At 51.6% G+C, this 25,486-nt stretch overlaps 1 protein-coding gene across 11 annotated transcripts in view; it reads right to left on the bottom strand.

Moving 5' to 3' along the window:
• Positions 1-25,486, bottom strand: part of LOC146186578 (poly(rC)-binding protein 3-like) — a 364,017-nt gene that overhangs the window by 170,872 nt on the left and 167,659 nt on the right. For 2 of the 11 annotated variants that reach the window (XM_084607294.1, XM_084607297.1), the window contains exon 1: positions 22,495-22,628. The exons of the other annotated variants lie outside the window; for them this stretch is intronic. The gene's annotated coding sequence lies outside the window, so the exon portion shown is untranslated. Of the gene's footprint in view, positions 1-22,494; positions 22,629-25,486 lie in introns of those variants that run through there. 11 annotated transcript variants of the gene reach the window in all.

The following is a 25,486-nucleotide window of genomic DNA, read 5'->3' as shown; positions in this document are numbered from 1 at the left end:
CTCCTTCGGCCCCAAAACACCTTGCCTCGAGAGAACGGCGGTGGCGGCTGTTTCCTCTTCCACTCAACCGACTGCTCTACCAGACCGCGTGCTCGAAGCTCAGGGCGCAATCCCCCTCTCTCTCTCGCCTCCACGTCTTGCCGAGACCCCGTCCATTCTTTCGGCCAATCTTCCCTCAGCGCTCCTCTTTTCTCCGGCTGTCATCTCGCGCTTGACTTAGAGAATGCCCGATGTGTTTTGTTGTTCCGGGGATCCGAGCAGGGGAACAAAGGGCTCCTCCTCCGGCGCCTCCTTTCTGGCGCTTCCGTCCGGACACGCCGCGCAATTGTACGTCACTGGGCGCCAGCAAATCGAACCGACGAAAGGGGCCCTAAAAACACGCACGGCCGCCGCTGCCAGCGTCCCAGTGGGGGCGGGCGGTGGACAGAGAGAAGCCGCTACAACGCGCCGTGCATCCGCAATCCGTTATGCGTCGGCGCATGCGCTAGTCTTTTCCTCTCACCGGGTAAGTCTGGTGGAATCAGTGACAAACCAAACCCTGTGACACGAGCACAGGCTACATAGGCCGAACGAATTCCGACACGTCGATCCTTACCTTTACACCCTCGTGTTTTTTTTTTTCTTTTTTTTTTTTTGTTGCTGCTGCTTTGCATAAAGCTACTGGATGTCTTTCGTAGCCATTCTGCTTCCTACAGGTCCGAACGCTGGCACGCGCGAAAGGAGCAATGATACCTTTGCAAGCTTTTTTTTTTTTTTTTTTTTTTTAAATAACACTCGCCTTCTGTGGCAGCGACAAGTAATACAGGCAATAAGCGATCGGTGGGGAGAGCTCTAATAGCTAATAATGATGAGATGCCAGCTCTCCCCACGACTTCAGGCCACCAAAAACATCGCTTTATCGACAGCATACAGACTAATTAAAATTCAGCTAAATAACACGCAGCGATAGAAATATATTCGTGGCTATCTATTTACACGAACGTGGTACCGAAACGCTCAGCGTATATATAGATGAAAAGCCTCCATTTATAGACATCAGTGAGCGAAACGTTTTTCAAACCAAATCAGAACAACTATGGAATCGGAATCAGGCTCATCAGTACAGGAGCGAATGAAAGCAGGTTTATTACAGTATATCAAACGAAGAACGGAACGCACTGCAAGGCACTCTCGGTACAGCCCGCAATGACTGGAAACCGTATTCAGAAACCTACCGAAGAAAAACCTCAGCAGCTAACGCCATTCAAGAAAGAAAAAAAAAAATAAAGACATGCCCGGCATCGATTTCGAAAGAGTATTCACGACACGTGCGCCTCGACTGGCATCCGCTCGTACTACCTGCTAACTAGATTTTCACGCGGCGTTCCGCTCCCGGGCTCCTTCGGAGTCCAAATGGCCTCTCCCGCGCGGCAGAGCTCGCGAGAAAGGGCGGGAAAATAGCAGTACGGTGAGGTTGAAAGAGAAAGAAAGGAGAAAACGAAAACGTCTATCATCGCGTGAGCTGCACGGTGCCTTTCCCGCCCCCACCCACAAGACATGTTCCTGCAGATCCGGTCGGAAGTCACAGTCCCTAATGCGCGTGAACGAAGCAAAGCGACGCCGCTCGCAGTCAAGGGATCGACATATATAGTAACAATACAAATGGAAATAATAACAATAATATAAAAAAAACGAAATCCAGAATGAAAATTATGATCATAATCATTCTGCAATCAGCCAACATTCGAACGGACGAAAAAAAAGAAAAGAAATATCGAGCGCACAGCCACGGGGTATGCACACTGATTGTGAGCACACGTCCTCCAAACCCCACCTTTTTTCAGCCTTCAAGGAAAGCCAGAAACAACGTCCGCTCCAATTACCATCGGTTTCACGCCAATTATTGAAACGTGACAGGCGAGAGGGGCGGAGACGGAGATCGGAAGGCAAAAAAAACTCTGAACGCGGCGGTGGCGGCGCCGTGGAAAACGAGCCGTATATATACGGAGTGCGACGACGTCTTTCCGCGCGAGACGCGATTTCTGTGTCTTTTATCTCGCGTTCGCTTAGTTCCTGCACCCTACCCACCACCGTGCAAGATGGGATCCGCCATCAAAATCGCCATATAGCGGCGAAACAAAATCTCTCCCATCAGAAAGAATACGGGCGAGCTCGCACCCCGCCCCAAGTCCAATGCGCGCAATTGAAAAACGATAAGAAATAACCACGGAGGAGGAACGCCGGGAGATGAAGCCGCGACGGTGCGCATCGCGAGCAGCGGCAGGAACGGAGGGAAGACGTGGAGCGAACACTGTCTAGGAGACAGGGAAGGGGGAGTTGTCTAAAGACGCTCGCTTCCCCCTTAATGCCCTTGTCTTTTCTCCCTTCCACCCCCTTTTGCCACTCTTCCCCGTCGTCCGTGAAGGAGAAGCAGTCAAGAGCCGAGGGAGGGGCCGTGTGTGCGTGTGGCCCCGCGTAGAAATGAGATTGCTCGGGACAATTCTGTTTCTCTCGGCCGAAGGAACCGAACGCGAAGCGGGCGAGAGCCGAAACAACGAGCCGGCAAGCAAGCAAGCCCGCTAGCGCAGCCCAGCGCGCACTGTCGTAGTGTGCAGAACGAAGAAGCTGAAGGGCAGCGCGTTCGGAGGGTCCCCCTAGACAACCATGCCGGAGACGCCGGAGGAAACAAACGCCTCTCTCATTTTTTCCCTCAAGAGGAAAAAAAGCCCCAGAACGAGATGAGCAAAAGGAAAGAACTAGGGACAAGACAACTGGCAGCTATACAGAGCGCTCCGATGAAGTGGCAGAAAAGGCGGGAGAACTGCTTTTGTATTCGCCCGCCGTGCCACGAGCGCGCACCGCGCATGCATGCCTTCTTCGACGAAGAGGCGGCCAGGGTTCTAGCTCTTCGAGTGCAGGGTGAGTTCCCCATCGCCGTCGTCGCGTTTGCCTCACTGCACGCGTCAGCGCACGCCCGGTCAAGAGGGAAAAAGCAAGCACGTGTCTTGAGCGGCGAACGCCGAAGAATTGATACGGTGTCACAATAGGGAAGCCAGGTCTCGTCGAAGCGTCACGCTCGCGTGACGGGCGGAGGAGGAGACTCTGGGAAACTAAATTTCCCGTGGAAACTGCGCGGCGGCAGCGATCGCCAGATCGCAGAAACGCAGGCACTGGAGAAAGGATGGAGAGGAGAGAATTTCGAGTTTCGCATATGCGTGTCAGTTTGCGAGAGCTCCCTCGGGTAAATGCTGAAATCCTGCGCTTAGCGCTCTCGAATTCGGCACTGTTTGCCAAGCGCTACACATTTGCGCCGTACTGCGCGCCAGCAAGAGCAGAACCAGGGAAAGCCGAGCCTAACAAAACGCAGCGACCTGCATGTGTTATGTAGCCACGCCGTAAAGTCAGCGACGAGCCCAGACTGCCAATAGTGTGCGAACGTGTTAGTGGGCGTAGAGGGGGAAAAAAATGCCACAAGGCTACGCGAAAAGCACTTGCGAGAAAAAATACCGTGTCTGCACAGTGTTAAAAACAAAGGAACTGCATAAGCGAAGAATTGCAACACAGAAACCAGCTTTTGCGAGTCACCGTTCTAAGCGAAGAACCGCCTGACATCAAAACGAACGTAAAAAGCTACGGAAAATGAAGGAATTGGACGAAACGCCACGCAGCCTGGTACAGCTCTCGACGTACACACATAATTTCGTATTAAAAAAAAAAAAGAAAAAAAAAGCATCGCGCCAGCGTCGACTACTCGGCGCCAAAAGACGAAGGAGAGGATAAAGAATTGCGAGGACAATGACATTAATAATATTAATACAAATAATAGACTTTATTAATAGAGTCTAAAACAACATTACATCACAGGCCTGCCAAAGACGGAGTGGGCTTGAATGGCAGAACCGACCTGTGCCATTTGTAGAGTTTTCTGATGAATACCAAGCGACCACCGCTGGGCATCAGCTGTTATGTGCACCGGAGCCCAATACGCTGCGGTTAATTGTTTTACCTAACGCATATGTGTGATACCGAAAAGAGCCTACACATGCAATAAACAGCCGAGCATGCCGAAGAAATCACTCGCAGTCGTTGCTTACAAAATAATAATTCCAGAGGACTCTCTAACCGGCTTGACTTAGGAGTGATATCTCGATAGCGTGCACCCCAGTCCAGCCACATGGACACAAAGCAAAGTTGTGCGGCTTTTAGATAAGATGTGTTGTTGAAGAAAAGCACGTCCTGATCCTGACGCGCGGTTCAAACACGCGGGACCTCCTACTACCGAGCAGTCACTCAACCAACCGAGCTAACCCTGAATAGCTTTGTATAGATAGAGATAACTGACCAAGAAGTGGAAGTGGGAACTGCCTTATTCCAATGTTTAGGAGAGTCCAGTCGGGGAGCAGATTTGCAATAAAGAAGTTACGAAACATTACTACGCTCAGGAAATGCCACCAGTCAACGACCGTAGCCTAACGTCGTGTTTGCAATATTACGCGTTAGCAGTAGTCGACCGCCCCTTAAACTCAGCAGTAGCTGGAACAGAAAGTAATTATACCGTTGCAAGAACACTTGCTTCAAACGAGGCAGAACAGCCAAACATTCGACGTTCTCTCAATCGGCATAATCGACGCACATGCCCCCCACCCCACCCTCTCTCTTCGCGCGCGCGCGCGCGCGCGTGTGTGTGTGTGTGTGTGTGTGTGTGTGTGTGTGTGTGTGTGTGTGTGTGTGTGTGTGTGTGTGTGTGTGTGTGTGTGTGTGTGTGTGTGTGTGTGTGTGTGTGTGTGTGTGTGTGTGTGTGTGTGTGTGCGCGCGTGCGTGCGTGCGTGTGTGTGTGTGTGTGTGTGTGTGTGCGTGTGTGCGTGCGTGCGTGCGTGCGTGCGTGCGTGCGTGCTTCCCTTTCGAGCCGAGCCATCGACGCTCGCACGATATCAATAAATATTTGGAAGGCTATATTTGAGTTTAGCGCGGCCAGCGCAGACCCAGGTCGCACAGCGTGTGCCCGCGAAAGACCCCGCCGCTGAATTCGGCATAAAAACGTGGCATGCGCACCGAGAAACCATCCACCGGTTGAGACAGCCAGGTCAAGACAACGACGTCGTCATTGGTGGTACAAAACCGCGCGGTCCCACGAGAGGGACGAGCAGCGCTTCACCCTGCCACTTCGGAAAACGAAGAGTTATCATAATAAGAGTTATTTCAGCGCAGACAGAGGAGCCAGCACAGCCGGCCACGCCAAATGAGAGAATGCGACGCATCGTGCGACAGACGCGTAAAGTGGCGAAAACAACGGCTCCCACGTCGTTCCCACTCGAAATTTCACGCAGCTCAAGAGTACAGGAGCGAAATGCGGCTTCTCACTCGTTTTTGCATTTTCAGCCACGCGTCACAGCGAGGATATGTGCCAGTAACGGCTTTTAAAAGTGCGCCTTGCAGAGTTCTGGCGCCCGTTCCATGAAAAAGAAATCCCCCTGTACGTCACGTCGATCCAACAATGGGTTTCCGCACCGTTACCGCATCAAAAACAGCATATCACCATCTCAGCAGCAAATTACAGGTGACTGCCGCATTTATTTGGCAGCGATGATAATTTTTTTATACTCCGGAACTTCAGACCTAGGAGCCATATCTCTCACATTTACACCCTTGTATGAATACGTATACGCCCTTATTAACTCATGCCCTTGCATTGAAAAGGGTGTTCTTCCAACACCCATCATCAAAAGCCTTCCAACACCTTTTTCCACACCCTTTTCTTAACAAAAAGGGTGCGGAACAGGTGTGGTTGTGGGTGTTAATATTCCAAGCACCCTTTTGACACCTACAAGGGTGTAAAACGCTTTCATACGTGGGTGGTAATATGAGGCGCACCTTCTTTACACCTTTTAAGGCGTACAACTTTTTACAGTGAGGTCACCCCTCTTACGTTTTGTGTTGTTTATGCGAGCTTTCTTCCCAACATAGAAAACTGCAATGAAAAAAAAAAATAAGGTCATCTAACAAGGCTACTACTGTCTTTGGGCGCGCGAGACGTCTTGCTCAAGACTAAAAATCTGTTACGTCGTCTTGAGCTGCACATTCACTCACGAAACGCGGCGCGAAGAAAAACAACGCGCCGCGCTCGCTTTCGCGCCAAATCGCCTGCACTGCGAGAAGACGGCCATTTCCGACCCGACGCAAACTGAGAGCACAGCGAGCAGTAGAAGAAGAAAGCGATAACACATCTCAGGAACGGTTTAGTAAAGGGAAACAAAAATATCGAGGAGTGGGAAACGAAGAAAAAAAGAGTTTCACATCGCGGACAGGAAGTGAGACGCGAAGAGCTCCGACGACGAGACAGAAAAGGAACAACGCCGAAGGCGCAAAGCTCGAGTGCTGCGCGGGCCGCTTCTTCACCCCAAAGTGTTGGCGCTCAGCCTGAGAAGGAGTACTAGGGAGCGGCGCCATGCGGCGAAATATCTTCCGGGCTTTTCCCCAAACGCCCACACAGAAAAAAAAGGGGGACGAAAAAGAAACAAGGGAAAAGGACGAAAGTTTAAAAATAAAGCGTCTTCACCGCTGTGCCGCCGTCCTCCAGAGCGTATACGACGCTCAGGATGCCACTTAGCCTGCCGCTCTCTCTCCTCCCATTGTACCTCCTTTCTATCTCTACAAAAAGGCTGCAATCCCAAAGCCTACTCGTGCTGCGCGCTTCGAGACGCGACTTACTTGAGGAGAAATCCAGACGGTACGCGAAGAGGGGAAAAAGGGAGCGGGCAAAGAAGAAACGGGAAGGAACCCTTCGAGGGGAAACGACCCACGCAGCGGCAAAGGCTGGCCGTGGAATCTCTGCGACGCGTAAGGCGAAAGCAGGCAGAAAAACGAGCGAAGGAAAAAGAAGGAAAAAAAAAAAAAGAACCGTTCCTTTAAGGATGCGTGAGCAACTGTTTTATTCTCTGAAAACCCGGTGACGAAATGCGGCCGGAAGCATAAAGCTAAAAAATACCCCCAGAAGACAGAAGGGCCCTCGCCCGAACAGAAAAAAGAAAAAAAAAAGGATGGATAAATGTAGCAGCTCTGTAAAGTAGGGCAAGTTACAAGAGGGAACGTATAGGGATGCGCCTTCTTTTTCGGAGCGGTGAGCAATGGGAAGAGAGAGAGAGAAAGGAAACAGGATGCCCTGAGACTAGCGAGTAGCGAAGCTGGGGAGCGGCTCCGTTCGTGGACGCTCTTTTTTCGCCTGGACAACACATGTGCCGTTGGAAAGGGGAATGTTGCCAGCGTCTCTCGATTACAGGACATCATGCCCGAAGCAAGAGTGCACCGCGCGCGGGAAATAGGGAAACAAGAGAACAGGAGTTGAGCCCACGTCAGTAGGAACAGATTCGCGGGAAAAAGAGGACGGCAAAGAACCCTATACACGCATGCAGGTACACGCTCAATCGATCTGAACACCACACGCGCTTGCTAAACAAGCACGCAATAGTTCGGACTACTTCGGGAAAAGACAATTATTTTATTCGAAAAGTTAGAACAAAAGTATGCTCTTCAAACTGTAAATTCTTTTGGATTTATAGTATTAAATTTAAAGTTTCACCGCGAGGGTTCAAAAAAATTATTCTTTTGGAGCTTTGAGGTAAGGTAAACCGTTATCGGCACAATATTCCTTACGATCCTCGGTTTGTCCTTTGGAAGATCGAAGCTGGAAGGCGCTGTTCGCAAAGCCACAGAGAGACATTATCCAACAAGACCTTCAGGGGAAACTTTCCTCTGCAGCCTGGTCGTCGGTAATGATTTGCTGTAAACCTTACTGTCGCAAACGACGAAAGGCTCGAAAGATACAAATGACAGAAAGAAAAAGTGAGATACAGAGCACCTTCTGCAGTGGACTCGTATAGAAACACAGTTGAGCGACGCGCATTAAAAAAAGAGAGACAAAAAGAGCGAGAAAAAAGGTTCGGAAAAGGGAAAAAAAACTAGAATTATACGCAAAATTCGGGTGCGTCAACTTCTCGAAAATTCGCAGCTCCGATAAGTCTTAAGCGTGAACACATTCTCTTAAAGCATTCGAATTGGCACGATAGCCGAATAAAGAAGCGAAAAATGAGAGAGAGAGAGAGAGAGAGAGAGAGAGAGAGAGAGAGAGAGAGAGAGAGAGAGAGAGAGAGAGGGGGGGGATCAGACTGTAAGAAGACTTACGGCGTATCCAATCGACGATCTAGACCCCGTTCTCTCGCTGCGGAATACCGAAGAGAGAGTTCCGACGGGCTATTCGGACTCGGATTCGGAGTTCTGATTAGTGGCAGCAGTGTGGACCCTATAGACTGCCTAGACACCTTGCTCCTTTGCGGTTTCCGACGGCGGCTTCGGATATGCCACTTGTTTTCCGCAAGGTGCACAATACAGCATGCGTCTGGCACTGTTTTTCTCAACACTAATTCTGAACCACGGGAATTAACAAAGCGCTCGAAGCGTGTTCGTTCAAAGATCGAGTTAGACTGCGTCTAATCAAAGTGCGAGGCGAAATAACCAGCCATTACACCGGGCAAGCAGCCAGACGCACCAATCCCCTCACGTTTGCAGAAATAAACGCACCGCGCTTCGCGAGCGCTCCGTCAGAAAACACCCCCTCGAGCTTCAAGTTTGGAAAACGCGAATCACTGGACAGATTCTGCGGGCGAGTGCGCAGGGAACGCCGCGAAAAGGTAAACTTAACAGGAGATGCGGGCAGACGCTAACAGGTGGTTCTGCGCTCAGCGCTGCTCAAGAGCAGTCATTACGCTCGACGCGCGCCACAACCATCGAAACTCCCCCCTTTTTCTCTCTCTCGAAGCACTTTCCTCCGTTACGAGCTTCCTCCCTCCCCACGTATTTGGTATTCTCGTTCTTTCTGCAGCTATTACGAGGCTGTTGCTGCTTGCCGGTCGACGCGCAAGAAACCGAGGAAACCGCTCGACGCCGGAAAAATTACGCTCGAAGTATGCGCCGGGCGGCACGATGCAGATGAAAGCGAGAGGGAATGCGAAGGCAGGGGCAGAAAGAAAGAAGAAAAAAAAAACGAACAAAAAACGCGCGTCTTATTGTTACCACTTTATTTTGTTTTATTGTTTTGCGTTTTCAGAGCGCTAATCGTTTCCTTGATGCCGAACTACCGGGCGCAGGCGTGGTGCGTGGATGATCAGGACAGCGAGTAAGAGGCGGGCTTCCTCGCGAAGACAGGGCCCCGCGGGGACACTCGCACACTGCGCAATAAGCGTCCACGCAACCGTGTTTACGTCGTCGCTGGCGTCGTCCACGCGTTCGCTTCCTCGTTGTCGCCCCGTACGCGTACCACGTACGCACTGTCGCGACAGATCGAGCAACTCGCAGAGAATCGTGCCCGCAGCAATTCCGCTGACGAGATACAGGCGTCGCGAATGTGACGCTCGGCGCATGGCTAAGACATTTTTTTTTCTCTATTTTTTTTTTACCTCCATGACCAAACGCGCGCTGTCACGAGTGATATCATTGAGAACGTGTATACGGACTGCCTGAAGCGACCATGCCATAACCATGCGGACGAAACGAAAGCTGGGATGATGATGACTTCCCTGTCACTGAAAGACCGGGGGGCCGAGTGAAGTGCGCACTTCGTTTGTCTCAGAGCCAGGCATTAAGAGAGGGCGCCAAGCAACGATCTCAAGTTACACCAGTTGTCTCCGGCACGCCCATACTGTCGGCGGAAATGGAGAATCCTCCAGTTAACGTTACCCTTACGCCGCTAGCAACGAAGCCAGCTATTTTACGAGAAGATAATCGATGTGTTAGTAGCCGTGCTTGTCCGAAGCGCTGTGCTATATTTTCGCTTCTCCTCTCTCGCTCGCGCTCCATCAGCATTAACGAAAATTGGGGACAATGTTTTTTTCCGCTCAATCCAGCGATATTCCCCATTTGCGGTATATACAACGTCTAACACTTTCGTTTACGAACATCACCGGATAGATCTGCTTACTGCGCTTTGTTTTGGCTCAGCTGAGTAAGATATCAACTTCGCCGCAATATGCCAATATATCAACTTCGCCGCAAGATGCCAAAATAATGCCAATATATCAACTTCGCCACAAGATGACACGATAAGGGAAGAATTTCAACCGTACTACGAAGTTCTGCATATTATTACGCCGTGGAACAAATGTTACGCGCCCACACACACACACACACACACAAAAAAAAAAACTTTGACCTCTCTGCCTTGACTAACTGCGAGCTAAACGAAATGCCGACACTTTCTCCTCCTCACAAAAATTCTCCTAGAATACCACGCATTCATAAACCAAGCCTTTTGTTCTAATTCTGCTGCTTCCCGTGTCTGCCAACCTGGCCCTGATTAGACGAGTAAACTGACTCTGTAACTACGAAGTGACGCACGCAATGTCCACCACACGTGACTATGTATGACCACGTATATGCGGTTCGGACACGGTAATGCGAAAACAAAGCGAATAATACACTACCGCATTGAAACCTGGGCCTTTGGAGGCGACAATTGAGCTCCTCCAACAGACTGAAAACGTAAAAATAACGGTCGAAAGCAGGACAGGCAGGACATCGTTCCTCGACACCGAGCACAGCACAACGAATAGCGCGGCGCAGGCCATCGAGGAAACGTTGTCCGAAAAGCCCTTCGAAACGAGACGGCAGAAATTAGCACGCATGGAGGAAGCAAAGGTCAGAGAAGAGTCACCGACACTGTCGCGTCCTCGCATTTCTTACTTTTCCTTCCCCGTCGCGGCCGACCGACTGCCGATGCCATGCGGTTTCTCACTTTCGCGGTTCACTTCGCACACACCCTGGCAGCCTGCTCCGGAATAGGCCGGGTGTACACCGCCCAGCGAACGAGCTCTCTGGAATTCGGAGGCAGATAGCGGAGCAACGACACGAGCAACGGACTGCGAAGTGCGCGGACAGTGTGCGCACATATAGTGCAGCTGATCCACATCGTTAGAGCTGGTCCCTGGTCCGCGCCGGTCGCAGCGGGGCCGACTTGTTGACGCAGCCAGCTTCGTACATACAAGCAAGCGTGGTGACCCGATCAAGCCATGACCTTGCCATTGAGCTGTAACTCTGACATCTTACGCAGAAAAAAAGAGAGAGAGAGAGAGAGAGAGAATGAATCCGGACCGCCTTCGAAATAGGTTGTCAATCGACGGCAGCGGTTATGAAACTGTTCACTAAAAATGGGCAACACTTTAAGCTCGGTTTCTAATGTTACGACGCGATAACGCACGCCGCCACCCCACATATAGTTACGGGCACTGGCGTGGGCAGGCGCGCTCGCGCTAGGCCTGCCATCTTTCATTAAACGTCATCAACCATCGCCATCGGTCATGTTCCGTTTCCTTCCTTTCATCGGCTTGCCGGCCCGTAATATTTGGTTGGAGGCGCGGGGTACGTCGTCCTCACTCGTCCTCCTGGCCCGGAGCTTCGGTGCCCTATGTCTTCTTGCGCCGTCGGCAGCTGGCTACTGGGACGACGCATCGCCTGGCGGTTCTTCAGCCTGCCGGGCCCGACGCGACATCGCCATTCTCCGCCCCGACCACAAGACACGAAGGAAGAAAAGTAGCCCGACGTTAAGACCCAACCGACCCGAGACGCCACGAAAACGCGAGGACACATCACAAGACACAGCGGATGAAAGACTTGACCGAAGGATCCGACCAACCCGAGACGCCGAACAGATCGAACCCACCGACCCGATACAACACTACAAGTGAAGAAGACATCGCCCCCGCCAGTGCCGTTTGGTGCGTGCTTGAGATCAAGCCTTCAAATACTGTTTCCTGGACCAGGCTTCATCGGTCGTCATGGCGTCAAGCCGTTACCTCCTTTCTCTTCTGTCTTCACCTATCTCCACAAGATCATCATCATGTCATAAACCTTATAAACTTTGGCTTCTTCGTCCACCGATCGGGACGATCGCTTGATGGCTCTGGGTATTGCGTTACGGGCGAACAAGAAGAAGCGGGCACTGGCATGGGCTGGAGCGCTCCCGCTAGCTCCGCGATCTTTCATTAAACGTCATCAACCATCGCTATCGGCAATTTTCCGTCTCTTTTCTTCATCGGCTTGCCACCCAGTAATAATATAAAGCCCCGGGTTACCCAAACCGTATGATGAACATGCCCGCAAGGCCATGGTTTAACGTGAATGCAAGTGTTCTGGCAGGCTGATTCGGAACATAACTCTCTCAGGAAAGGAGAAGCCCCAGTTGGCAGTTCCTGCCAAAAGTAATGTCAGGCAGTTCTGAGTCCAGTTAGTGCTCGGCCATGTCAGCTACCATGCAACCACCTACCAGCGCCTAGAAACCCGACACCGGATTTTCCGGTGAACGGGGCCTTTAACGATGTCGTGTTAAAGCTGTGGGTTTTCTGAAGCACGTATCACATTCCCTACATATGGCGCCAGGCTTCCGACCAGGCACTACCCACGGTGCTATACGCGGCCAAGTCGCGTACCTTGGTTGCGGGATGGAAGAGGCGGCTAGATATTCGTAAACACAGTATATAGTGTGACGCGAAAACAAGGAGTACGTTTCGGCTTCGCAGTCTTCTACTTATCATACAGGTCAAAAATGAGGAAATAAACTGTGTACTAAGCTAGAAAAAATACTTCGAAATCATGTCTTCGGGGGTGGATCACTTCTTCACATGAGTTTCCAAGGGCACCGATATCCTATTTATGTCGTCCCGAAAGAAACCGCGGCCTAAATACTATAACATTATATCACAGTCCAACTTTATGGCATCGCTTAAGAGGCTTGCGTGAATGAAGCAAAACTAAGCTCAACCCGCTTTAACGACGGTGGCGGCTGACCGTATTCCAAACCAGAGCAAAGAGTAATTCAACGCGAACACATACAACGCCAGTTCATAATTGTTCGTATTATTGGCAAGAAGAAATGAAGAAACAAAAATGCGGCTTGAGTGGGAGTTTAATCACTGTACGCATGTTCCCTGCCCAGGGCCACCCAATACTGCCACTAATGGACGAGCTGGCGCTGCCTTTACTCAACATCTCTTCATTACTTTTGTTCTAGAAAAGCATTCACTTGAAATGCGACTTCCTCGTCGTCATGGACTCGCGTGCTGTGTACTTCGTGGGAATGGGGGCGAAAAAGTTATTTTGCGAGAGGCTGGGTGAATGTGGAGGATGATGCAATATTTCGTAGCCCAAGACGGCCTCGTGTGTCACCCTCATCTGTCTTCAGTGAACCGGGGCATAGTAATGGAGCAGGCAAAATATTTTCGCAAACGCTCAGCAACCTTCGTCGTGTGCAGGTTGCTGCGAAAAAAATGGTGAGCACTGACAGCGACGTTCTATATTAAGTATTCGACAGTTACCCACCGGTCAGAGATCCCCCACGCTCATCGCAATTTCCGGTCTAGATGGTAGCCAGCGACGGTCTGCAAATCCGCTCTTGATCGCCCAGGCTTGTTTAAGTGGCCTAAATCTTCTGCGTCATTTACGCTTAACCCCGCCGCGGTGGTGCAGTGGTTAGGACGCTCAACTGCTATATGCCCAAGGATGCGGGATCGAATCGCGGTCGCGGCGGTCGCTTTTGAATGGAGACGAAAATCAAGACGCCCGTGTGCTGTGCGATTTCAGTGCACGTTAAACAACCACAGATAGTCGAAATTTCAGTGGCCCTCCACTACGGCCGGCGTCTGTCCCATCCCCAGTAGCTTTGGAAGGTGAATACCTATAAGCTAAACCAAACAATCTCACAGGATTGACAAGAGCATCTCCTGCTGCCATTAAGATATATATCTATCTCTCACACGATTCACCACTATCACTACACACTGCCATTACCTCGGCATAAATCTGTGAATGGCAGCCCTTCAATAACAGAAAGCGGATCACTGGGAGTGCTTCCAATTTCCCAAAGGATGCTCGCATTTTTGGCTTGGCATGCTCTAGCGTTATTATGTGGTACGATATAGACCACAATTTTTACATTCCGCTAAAAGTAGACAGGTGTAGGTTCATTATGACGCCCCTTGTGAGCGCCTTTTATTAACGTATGGCACTGATAGATAGTATATATCTTTATAACTTTATAAACGCCTCTCGTATTATGACTTGAAAAAAACTCTTAGGCAACACTCTAGTCCTAATTACCGCTGCCCTTAGTGTTGACGACTGGAGAGCCTGACGTATTGCAACTCAATTTTTAAGCGCCCGAATTCGCAGAAACTTCTTTGCCATCTCCATTAATCTACAAGATAGGAGTCACGCGTCACTCCTCCTTACTACATTTGGCGTGAAAGCGTCGCAGACGAAAGCGTCATAATTAAGTTGAACCTCGCTATAACAAAATCGAAAAGTTCCTAAGATTACTTCGTTAAAACCGTTCATTCGTTACAGCGGTACGCGACCTAGGTTGCCACTATCACACCTCAGCGAGCTTACCTGCCCCTTTAAAGCCAGCTTTAATGTGCCGCCGATATGCGCTGTGGAAGCATTCAACTCGGGCACCGTGTGCACACCTCGTGGCCGATTATACGCACGTCAAACCGAATATGCCAGTTTTGGCAATGTAGGCTCGTGCAGCGGCCCACGTGATCTTCACCGGAGAGGACGAGGTCAAGCCTATGCAGAATGTTTACCTCCGTTTTATTGGTGCAAAAGGCAACACTCTGGAAGACTGTAGGATACCTGTCTTGGTTGGCTTCGTACGCAATGCGTATGGCAGACCGAACGAAGGCTTTGATAGTGGCTGCCTTCGTACCAGCTAAAATTGCCTTAAGCTATAATTTCCCGCAGAGTGGCCCTGTGAAAGCAGCGGAACCTCGGTACCAGTAAGCACAGCAAGCATACTCTCAAATGATCTCAACCGCTCGACCGAGCTGTGGTATTAAGTGCGAAACTGCAGTTTTGCACGCAGAATCAGTCCGCACGTGTTGAGCACCGTTACTAATAAGGAGCCACGCAGCGCGAAATGCCCAGTGGTGCTCAACGGAGGAACATTATAACCCACTGCAGAAGAACGAATGTTAGAGCTAAGACTGGCGACTTAGCGCAACAATCAGCGCGAGCTAACTGACGTTAGCCGCCTGAAGGTAAGGAGTGGCAAAAGACTCCGGACGTATAGGCCGGCAGCGCGCACGGAGGCAACAGCGTAAGTCCCACAACTATACGACAGATCATTCCTCAATGTTGTTCGGGCCTGGGACCTAGAACTACTGCTCAAGCGACTCTGGTCACGGGCTCGAACGATGGAAGTCACCCCCCAGCCCACCCTTGTCTTTCCCGCTCTCCGGCCGCCAACAGGGTATATGGCGCGTGAATTGAGTGACAACTGTTCGAATTGATATAGAAGGAATGAGAGGCCACACTTCTCGGTGGACACTTGAACCGCGACGTGAGGAAACGGAGGAAGGTTCGAGTGAATAACGAGAAAGAACTGCCGCAGCGGAGGGCTGCGAAATAATTTCGACCACCTTGGGAATCTTCAACGCGCACTGACATCGCACAGCACATGGGCGCCTTTTCATTTCGTCTCCATCGAAATGGGTCCGGCGCGGTCGGGTTCGAACCAGGGTATACTCCGGTTCAGTGGACAAGCGTCTTAACCACTGAGCCGCCGCGGCAGGTACGGCATGACGCTGTGAAACGCTTTCGCGGCCGCGCGGGCACTAGCACGTCATCTTGTCATCGCGGGAAAGACGCGGAGGAAGGTATGGGAAAGGTGCGAGCAAACCCACGGGGTGGATCGTAGGCCCGCGGGGTGGATCATAGGCCCACGGAGTAGATCACAGGCGCTACGAAGGCAATAAAACAGCTTGCCTAGCAGGCGTCAAACGGCTGCGAAAGCATCCGTGAGCCAGGTGCTCAATTTTTTCGAACTGTGTTCTACCCTACCTAGCGCAGGAAATGAAATATCTTTTGCATAATTCCTATTGCACGCCGCTAATGCGACATGATTAGATAATTTAATTCAGCTAATGCACACCAATAACAGTTAGTTTTTGTTGGTTGAAACCTGCCGCTCTTTCGTGGCGCGTAAATATGGGATGGCGGTTCCAAGAGCTCTTCACGCCTTATTTCTCAGGCGCCGAACTTGCAAGTGTAACCGCCTGTGTGGTCTTGCTTTCGTGGAGTGAAGCTGGCGACGACTACGCACAGCTCGATAAAGTGACTGTTTAACACAAGCCAGGTTGCGTTCACGGATTAGCTGCTTAATGCGGGGGCCAGGGACGCCGACCTGCGCGCTTTGCCAAGGTGTTCGAATACTGCTCGCGGCCGCATTCTATTTATAGTTGCATGTTATTATTCCCCATCACGTGGCGCGTCATGTAACACTGGGCCGACGAAAAAGCGGTTTAAGGACCTCATTGACTCGGTGCGGCGCTCACTTTCTCTGGAGTGCCCCCGTAATGTGCTCCAAAATTTTTCTGAGTAAAAACGAAGTACCGAATACACGGGCTTCTATGGAAGCTTCCAAAGAGAATCGCTACTCTCTCCTTACATCTATTATTGCACCATAAACCCTTTCGTTAAAGCATGAGTCGACTGTATTTGGCAGAGTATGCGCTATAGCAGCGTCGTCGCAGTCAATCAAACGCGTGGCCTTTTTCCCAGAGCAAGTAAAAACGCGCCACTCGAATCTAAAGTAGAGCGAAATCTCGCTAATTCGAATTCGCTTCACCCGAACGTCTCGCTTAATTTGAACTAACCATCTGCTTCCTACATCATTAAGTACAAGAAAGGGGCTCCCGTTAATACGAATTAAAAAAAGTCTCCACCATCTGGCCGGTCAGCCGCCGCTATTTTCAAGGCTTCCGAGCGAACACGAAGAGCGAGGAGCAATTAACGAGCACGCGAGGGTCTAGACAGTGCACTGCAGAGCGCTCTGCCCAGGAGATCGCCGCTCTGGACCCGGGCCGCTCCTATTCGTGGCAGGTATGGTGCCTCGGCGCAGCATTGTGGCCGCTTCTGGAGAGAGAAACGCGCTTGGCCGCGGCGAAAGGAGCCCGGGTGTCCTTGTCTGGGATGCCTGAACAGACGGCTACAAAAAGCAAGCGATCCATCAACGCCACAGAACGGAGCTCTCTGCGCCCCACCAACAACAGATGGGGGAGGAGCAGGGCGCGCGCGCGCGAGTTCTAACGCTCGCGCTCGAGCGCTGCTCCTCTCTGCAGATGCGCATCCTCAAGAAAGCTCTCCGTATCCCGCTATCTAGGACGCCCTCCCCGGCGCACTCGGCTATTACTGTCCCTCTGTCTGTGTTTACGCTCCCGGAGAGCGCGCAAGAGTGCGGTGTGGCGCAATGTACTGCGCGTGGCCGCGCTTGCCAGGTTCCTCTATAGACTCCACTGCTGCTGAGGCGGCGGCGGCCGTTGTTCCACACGTGCGTGTCATTTGGACGCCGAACGCCTCCCGGAAACCATCGTGCGTCGCGCGAACTGAGAACGCGAGCGGCTTGGCGCGAGCGCAGCACTGCGGGAATTCCGCGTCCAACGAACTTTTCTTTGACGCCGGGCTGCAAAGTGTGCATCTCCTCCTCAGAGCGCCAGGACACCCATGTGCCAGGCTCCCTACCTTTTTTTTTTCCGACCGAGATGGAGTTCTAAAACCGAATTAATCTGCATATGGATGGTAGTACTCTACATCAGCGCAAACATCCTCCACACGCTCATGGACCTGGTGCGAAGCGGGTTTCTCCGGCGGAGAATCAACCTTGAAAACTCCAGTATACATTTTTGTCCCAAATAAGAGGTAATGAGTCTACACCAAACTATAAATGCATTCACAGTAATAGATATTAAAAGTTGTAAACATGATGATGGACATAAGATACAAAATACAGATTGATTTCAGCCGTGAGACTGCCAGGAATTAGCCAATCGCTACTGCTGTTTGTGTGTGTGTGTGGGGGGGGGGGGAGTTTGTGTGTGCGCGCGCGCGCTAATTTATAACCTTTTTTCAACGACAGGCCGCTGGTTGAGGCTGGTTTACTGGGTCACTGTCTGGACTGTATACGTATATTACGGCAGCTCACGGTGTGCCTCGAAATACGAGCAAAGCCACCAGATCATTTGTCCCAGTATGCACGACCTGTGTTCTGCGTTTTTATGTTCTCCAGCTCTCATCGCATTCTCATTTTCCTCTTTCTACGCAAAGCAACCAACCACGAGCTAACATCTTTGTTCCTTGCACTCAGGACACACCTGTCCAGCTTCTGCAAGAAACGGCCGCGACCGCTTGACACACAACTGTGCCCGCTTTACACACGTCTGTGGCAAAGCGAAATAAACCTCAGAAAAACAATGCGGAAACCTATCTGCTTCTCCTTACGCTTGTAAAAACGAACAAGAAAAAAAGAACAATACGACGACTTCTAATTTCTCATTTGCCCCGTGGACAGCTCACTGCGGATGTACATTCATAGATCGCTCGCCGCGTCAGACACCTGTCGCCAAAGCTAAGCAGCACAATACGCACTCGCGGAGCCATGCGTTCACGAAACGGGAAACACACCTGGCAAGGTTGACCATAAAGCGCGATAACTATGGAACCGAGCAAAGCGTCGAGGCAGTGGCGGTTGAGGGGACGAGAGTGGAGACTTCAATCGAGAAAGCAGCGCAGTGGACACTGACAGAGCGGCCAAAGACGACACTGCAGCGTGGCGGCCGACCAGGGCTTTTGGCTAGATTCTTGCGGCTCACGCGGATGTCTTCGCGGCTAATGAGCCGAGACAGCGGCGGGCCGGCCGGCACACGCCCAGAAGCAGCAGGAGAGAAGAAAGGGGCCCGCCGCCGGTCCCATTCCGATCTGCCGCGCGGAACAAAGCCTGCCCCCGCGTGGCCTCCCCCGCTACCTCCCCGCATCTCTCTGATGCTCCTCGGGGAGGACGCGCCCGGTGCTCTACTTTGTTTTTACTTCTTCATCTCTCTCCGCCGCCTCCTGCTTCTTCCGATCCCAGCGGAGATGCCGGGGCTCTCAAAACGGCAAGAGGGGAGGCAGCAGCAGCAGGAAGCCGACCGGTCGGCCGTCCGACCAGCCATCCAAAGCGAGTCCACCACTCTGCTCGGGAAGAAGACAGAAGGCGTATATATCGCCGTCCCCGCAAACTGCCTTCCGCATCGTTCCCCTTGGTCAGCTGCGCCGATCCGCGCGGCTCCCGCGGAACGTGACAAAACGAAGTGCGCGGGCTCAACCGCAGCAGCGTGGGACAGAGAGGGCGCGCGGGAGGAAGATGAGACCCACCGACGACGAGGTGCGGTCAGCCGGGCGTGTTGAGAGTTTGTTGCGAGCGTCACAACTGAAGGAGCACGACGAGGGAAAAGAAAAAGACGCCCCACGTATAGGTGCGCGTAGGTACTCAAAACGACGGGGAGGAAATTGACACAGACGTCACGCGAGAGCTCGACATTCTCGGGAGATATCATTAACGAACAGAAAAGCGAAAAGTGTCTATTTCAAATACCACCGCACCCTTCCTCGAGCCTATCATTCGCTTGGAGCATGCACACTGCGAAAAAAAGGCTGCAGTGAACTTGTGACCAGGGCTCATCAGCGTAACAGCGTTGTTCTGTTCCAGTCACCACGCCTACCTCTAGAGACACAACGTCGAAACATGCGTAAAAAACCACGTGACGAATGCGAAATCTACGCTTCAACACACGCTTAACGCTTTTGATTGAGGATCGCAGTGCCCTTGAACCATACGAAAGCGCTTTTTCCGTATGTCTATTCTCCTTTTCTAACTTGTACGGTTCAAAGATCCGTATGACCAGCTCGATGAGAAAACCTGTTAGTTATACGCGGACAATGAATAGTCAAGGATAAGCTTTCAAATCGCCTCCATATTCTAACATATCCAAATAGTGTTAAGAAAAATAATATCCTCGATACCTCCTCAGAGACTAACATGTGGCACGGTCTCTCCATTGCTCGATGTCGCCTCCATTTGCCACGCCAATTGAAGCAAGCATCCAATGCACTATCGGGGACAAAGGTTTCCAGGACGGATCATCGAGAATCATAGATAATAGGGCTGCTGTTAGCCGGCGTCCGCAGACCAAGCTTAAAAAATCTGAAAGTCAGACCCTTACGTTGCGAAATCAGGTAGTGAAATCAAGGGATTGCCAAAAAGTGTGGCGCTTGTACGCTAAATTTGTTTTCCTCGTGTCCTGAAAACTTTTGTACCCAATACTATCTCAATGCTGCTGACGTTCCGCACTTCAGTAAGTACAACGAAATAAAACAGTTTAAAAAATGCATCTTTCAATTTCCAGAACGTCGAACGTAAATATTGTGCGACAAGTAACCGTACTTTCAAGCGCACTTTACAAGCCATTCCGAGTTTAAAATAACTTTAACGTGTCCTAATCAAAGGAATCTTCAGGAGTAGTACTGTTCAAACGATTTTGTGTTTTTCATGCCAAAAACACGGTGCTTTCAGCTACATCTCAGACCCCGACCTCAATTTACGGCTCAAAATTTCCCGCTCCGATCGCGAGTTAAATAAAATCTGCTCCAAACAAGCTTGCACACCTCGCTGGAAAATTGTCCGTCAACGGGTGCAAAGTTGAAGCAGAATTACTGTTAAGCCCCCCCTTTTGTGCACTATTCCCCGATATATTTCCGCTCACAGAGAAACGGTCCGTTCATTTCGTTCGCTCTATCAACTATATATGATCCAACCGAAACCGAATGTTCCGTCTATTAAAAATGCAACCACCTGTCCAATACTACTTCTCACGCTACCGTGACACTGACCATAAATTCCCAGATTCCTGTCAAGCAGGTTATCCTCGCGGACGACGACTGCAGCTATAGACACCGCAGCGTCACTGCTCCGCCGCCAACGCGATCTCTCCGCGGTCGCAGCAGCCTGGCCAGTTTTAGCAAATACGGTACAAGTTATTTTCGCGTCGTCTCTACACTCGTCATTTCTCATCCCCAGTAAGAATGTTATAAGGCACCTCATCGAGGAAGAAATCGTGTTCGGAATAAACACGTGCAGCACAATCGCCGGGCAAGTCACATAGCTAGTTGGTTTGGTTTGTGCGGTTTAAGGTCCCATGAGAGACGCCGTAGTGGAGGACTCCGGAAATTTCGACCACCTGGGGTTCCTTAACGTGCACTGACATCGCACAGCAACAAGTCACATAGCTGCAAGTCACATAGCTGCAAAGCCTCCTCGGCACGTGGCTGCAACGATTTGTTGCGAACGTGACGCGTGCTGTCTGTCACGCTTGTGAAGACTACGTCGTCGTTCAGCCGTTCAAAAGAGACTCGGAAGACGAACTGCAATGACAGACTAACGCGTTCGAATGACGAACGCAACTTTTAGTGGTCAGACAAGGTCCAGAAATGAAATGCTGTCACCCCGGAAATGTGTCGGCGAGAAACATTTAAATGCGAATCTCGGAGGCTCAGCTTTACTGCCATGAACCTCTAAACAGTGACCATGGAGTCCACTTCAGCCTTCACGGTCATACGACGAAATGAGTGGCGGGAAAATTTTTGCAACCAAATTTTCTCAGTAAAAAAATAGCTCTTTTTATTTTTATCGGATAAACATTAACGCAGCGGAATAGAGAGCCACTGAGTGAATATTTTCCCCGAAAGAAAGAAAAAAACGCAGGGAGATGCCTCCAATGTACTTTAAAAGGTGACGAGACGCTAGGTGAGACAGACAACGAACTGCGTATCCTGGGAGAGTATTAAAAAAGTATTTACATACACATGTTGCCTCCTACATCTTAATTATCAGATGCTCCCTCGAGATCCACATACAGGTTTCTAGTAAAATCCTGAAAATAGCGAGCGGGTGCTGTTATACATGTCCTATTTCTAAATCTATGCTGGAACACAAAAGTTTCTAGTTGATCATTGCCAAGTATATACATTTTCCTTTCCTCCGAGTTGTCTACGCATATGCAGTCGAGACGGAAAAATATCAGTCCCGGGCGAGTCAGTATACATCTGCGCTCTTCCAGTCACTTGGTATTCTGCTGCACACACGGGCAGTAAGCGGGACAGCCACCGTAAAACCTCAAAAACGTGGAAACGAAGGCTTCCGTGCTGAACATCCAATCGCGTAACAGAAAGCGTCGAGCACCTCAACAGCTGCTATGCTGCCGCATGTTCGGAAGCCGCCTGGAAAGCTGGCTACACCTGACATATGCGCGGCGGGAAAACTCGCGCCGTGCTAGCATTCCGATGCCGGCCACAGCCAGCCCACCACGCTCCGCTTTCTTTCGTTCTCAATCTACGGCAGTCCGGTACAGCATGACGCGGACCAGGCTCCTTTCACTGGCCCGCCCGATCCAACAGAACGGCGCGAATAGGCGCGCGCGCGTCTTTCGGGGGTGGCGCGAGCAACACGCGGCGGGCGGTAGAGGCGGCCACTGCGCCACGCCGTCTGGTCGTTTCCTCTCCCGCCATCGGGAGGGACGCGCGCATTGCCGGCGTCGCGCGCGGGAAGGGGGACGTCGTGAGGCCGGTGCGGCGAGCACGCGCGCACGTCTTGAACCCACTCACCAGCTAGCGTCGTCCAGGCTCGAGAGGCGCGCACGGAGGAGCGGAGCGTCGCGGACTCATCAAAGCGGCCAGCAGAGTGGGCGAGAAGACGTCACACAAGGTTGGCGGCTCCGGGAGACACGGGCGCAGGGGAACCCCACGGCGCGACGGCGGCGGCAACACTGGCCGCGGCGGCGGCGGCGCGCCGCCCGGCGCGCTGCTGCTTCGACGCGCGTGCGCGTCGCGCGCGCCCTCGCGCGGGCGCATCGCTCCTCATCCTCCCCAGCATCTTCCGCATCTTCCTCCCTCCGCCGCCGCGCGCCCTTTCCTCCCTCGCTCGCGCGCCCGCTCCCTGCTCTGTTCTGCCCTGCCGCCGCCACCGACGCTGCTGCGGCGGTGTGGATGGAAGGATGATTGCAGGCTGATTGTCGCTTGATTTCCAAACGCGGCCGCGCGCTCGCGCGTTCGCTCCCCGCACCGCAGGGAATCGGGGGAGGAGGAATCGATCGCGCACTTCTGTCACTGCAAGCCACCGCCGCTGTTGTTGATGTTGCCGCCGTGCTTGCCTTCCCCTGCTGCCAATTGGCACCTGACTTGTCGACTCGCACGCACTCGGGCACATCCGCCGACCCGGGACGAAATGCCCACCGCTCTTCCCTCTCTTCCTACGACAGCACGCGGCTTCTTTCCGAAGGGGACACACCTGGTACCGCGCTGTCCAACAAAACGTGGCCCCAGACTACGATATGCGCTACAACTCTCCGAGTTTCTTAGGAGCTAAGGCTGTGTCTATGCAGCACGGAAGAAAAAAAAAGGAAAAATATCGGGTGTTGTAGACGCCTAAGGTTCACCAAATATGGCTTGGGAAAATAAGTGAACGGGCAAAGATAAACAGGAACTAACTAGAGTAGAATTAGAGCTGATTCGCGATAGGCACGATAGGGACAAATTTTGCCTCAGATTATGCAATATTACGTTGTCGCGGAGACTGCGCGAGTCGAAACAAATTTAGAAAAGCGGCGCGCGGTACAAGACCTAATATTATGCAAGTCACAATGTGAAAAAAAAAAAAACAACGCGCCCGTTGGTAAATCAGCGAAACGCAATGAATTGCAACGATGAAAAAAAAAAATAAAGAGAGTCCGATAGAGAAAGAAAGAGACAGAAAACTACACTTCTTTGCGCAAGCCTGTACACTAGACGTGGCACATGTCACCTAGCATCCATTTCTTCCGCCATAACTTCCGCATGAAGCCTCACTTCCATGTGCGCACTTCCATGTGGCCACCTAGGTCTTCTCCCCGCGTATCCGTAGTGGGAAGATGGAACTCTCGACAGAGAAAACTCAATGAACACGAACTGAAGTCCCTTTGTAGTCAGATTGGCAATATTTCGACAAGTTGTCCCCCGAAGCAAAGCGGTCGGCAACGGCCTAAAACTTCCCGCTTCCCAATGCTGGCGCATGCGCCTTCGTAGACCTTTTCCCAAGCGGTCACTCCATCGCCGACCAGCTATGCAAGAGCATGATGCGCTCTCTCTTCAAAGGAGCACAACGCGTGTTTACTGGTCCGAGCGGCACGCGTTCTTAACTGCGCACGCGGCCACCATCATGGCCGAGGGAGAAACACCTGCTGACGCGCTTGGGCTCCTTAACGAGTTTCTCCGGTCCAAGGGCCCTTCCTCTCCAGCCTCGTGCAGGCGCCGTGCGCGCAAAGACCTCTCGATGCCGTGTTGTACACGATCGATAGTTAACAACGTTTCCCGCCGGCCCACTCTCGAGCAGCCCCCCCCCCCCCCCCCCCCCGCCTCCCCCCTCTATCTCTCTCTTTCACTGTGCCACGAGCAGGTACCCGACGAGGAGCGTGGTCACGTCGTGCCGGCCGGTACTATAGCACTCTAGGTCTTGCGTCCTCCGTTCGCTGCCGTTACAATGGCTTCTCCCCGAAGCACTTAACGGCGTCACTGGTCATTACTAAAACGAAGATAAAGGAGCTCAATACATTACTGGTGCACTGTTAACGGGTTGCTGTCCCCTAAACCAACTTGGCATGTTAAGCTTCAGAGAACATCGGCACTTTCATCCCCTATATATCGCTCTTTGTTTTACTATTCCAGCGTTTCGTCGTTAGGCGGATATTTTGCATTGTCAAGAAATAAAATACAAAAAAAAAACATTTTACAACGTCTACGCAATGGTTACCTGTAAAAAAAAAAAAAAAAAGAAAAATCGCATGGATCCTGTCCCGACTAGTCATAAAACTTCCGTCCATGCTTCTTCACAGCTATAACACACGTGCAGACAATTTGACATGCATAAACGGCGCCCGCAGTTCTGGTTTAATTAGTTGCAATCACGCGTTCCCCATTGGACACGAAGAAATAATTATTTGCCTATGAGAAAGCGCACTCTACTACCAGACTGCACAAGCCACAAATCCGAGTTTTAATTCGGTAATGAGAGGGGGCGTGATTTCACAGAAGGCAATAGCATGTTCCGTTTACTTTTGCCCGAACCCGCACACCAGCCCTTTCTGTCAGCCCTTATCCGAAGGAGACTACTGAGACGACGCGAGACAGAACGCAATGGCCCCGGCTCGCGTCTGCGCACAGCTCATCTCGATCTATACGAGCGTGCGCTCCACCAAGGAGAGTGCGGCCAGAGAGCTCGGGCAATACAGTCCGCGTTTCTATCGCCAGGCAGCATCTGCGGACTTAACGGTGAAAAACGGCGATAAGCCGTACCGCATACAAACGCGCGGATCGCGACCGTATAGCGAACTTCGTCTCGACCTCTGCCCCCCTCGCCCTTTTCTCCTCTTGTCGCCGCGCAATTACGCGATTGGGCGCCTCATAAACCCGGCAGCCCTGGGCACTAAGACCTTGGAGTTCCTCTGCGACAGACACGCGCCCGCATGTGTTCCCCGGAGAGCCTTAGGCTTCGCCCAGCGGGAGAGCCGAGCACAACGAGCTGCTTGCGTTATTGCTACTGCAATTGCACACATTTTGGCGCATC

The sequence above is a fragment of the Amblyomma maculatum genome, chromosome 6, assembly GCF_055883805.1.
Source record: "Amblyomma maculatum isolate TAMU_Amacu chromosome 6, ASM5588380v1, whole genome shotgun sequence".
Classification (NCBI taxonomy): domain Eukaryota; kingdom Metazoa; phylum Arthropoda; class Arachnida; order Ixodida; family Ixodidae; genus Amblyomma; species Amblyomma maculatum.
Note: the sequence above shows the minus strand (reverse complement) of the source record. Positions and strands in the feature narration are given on the sequence as shown.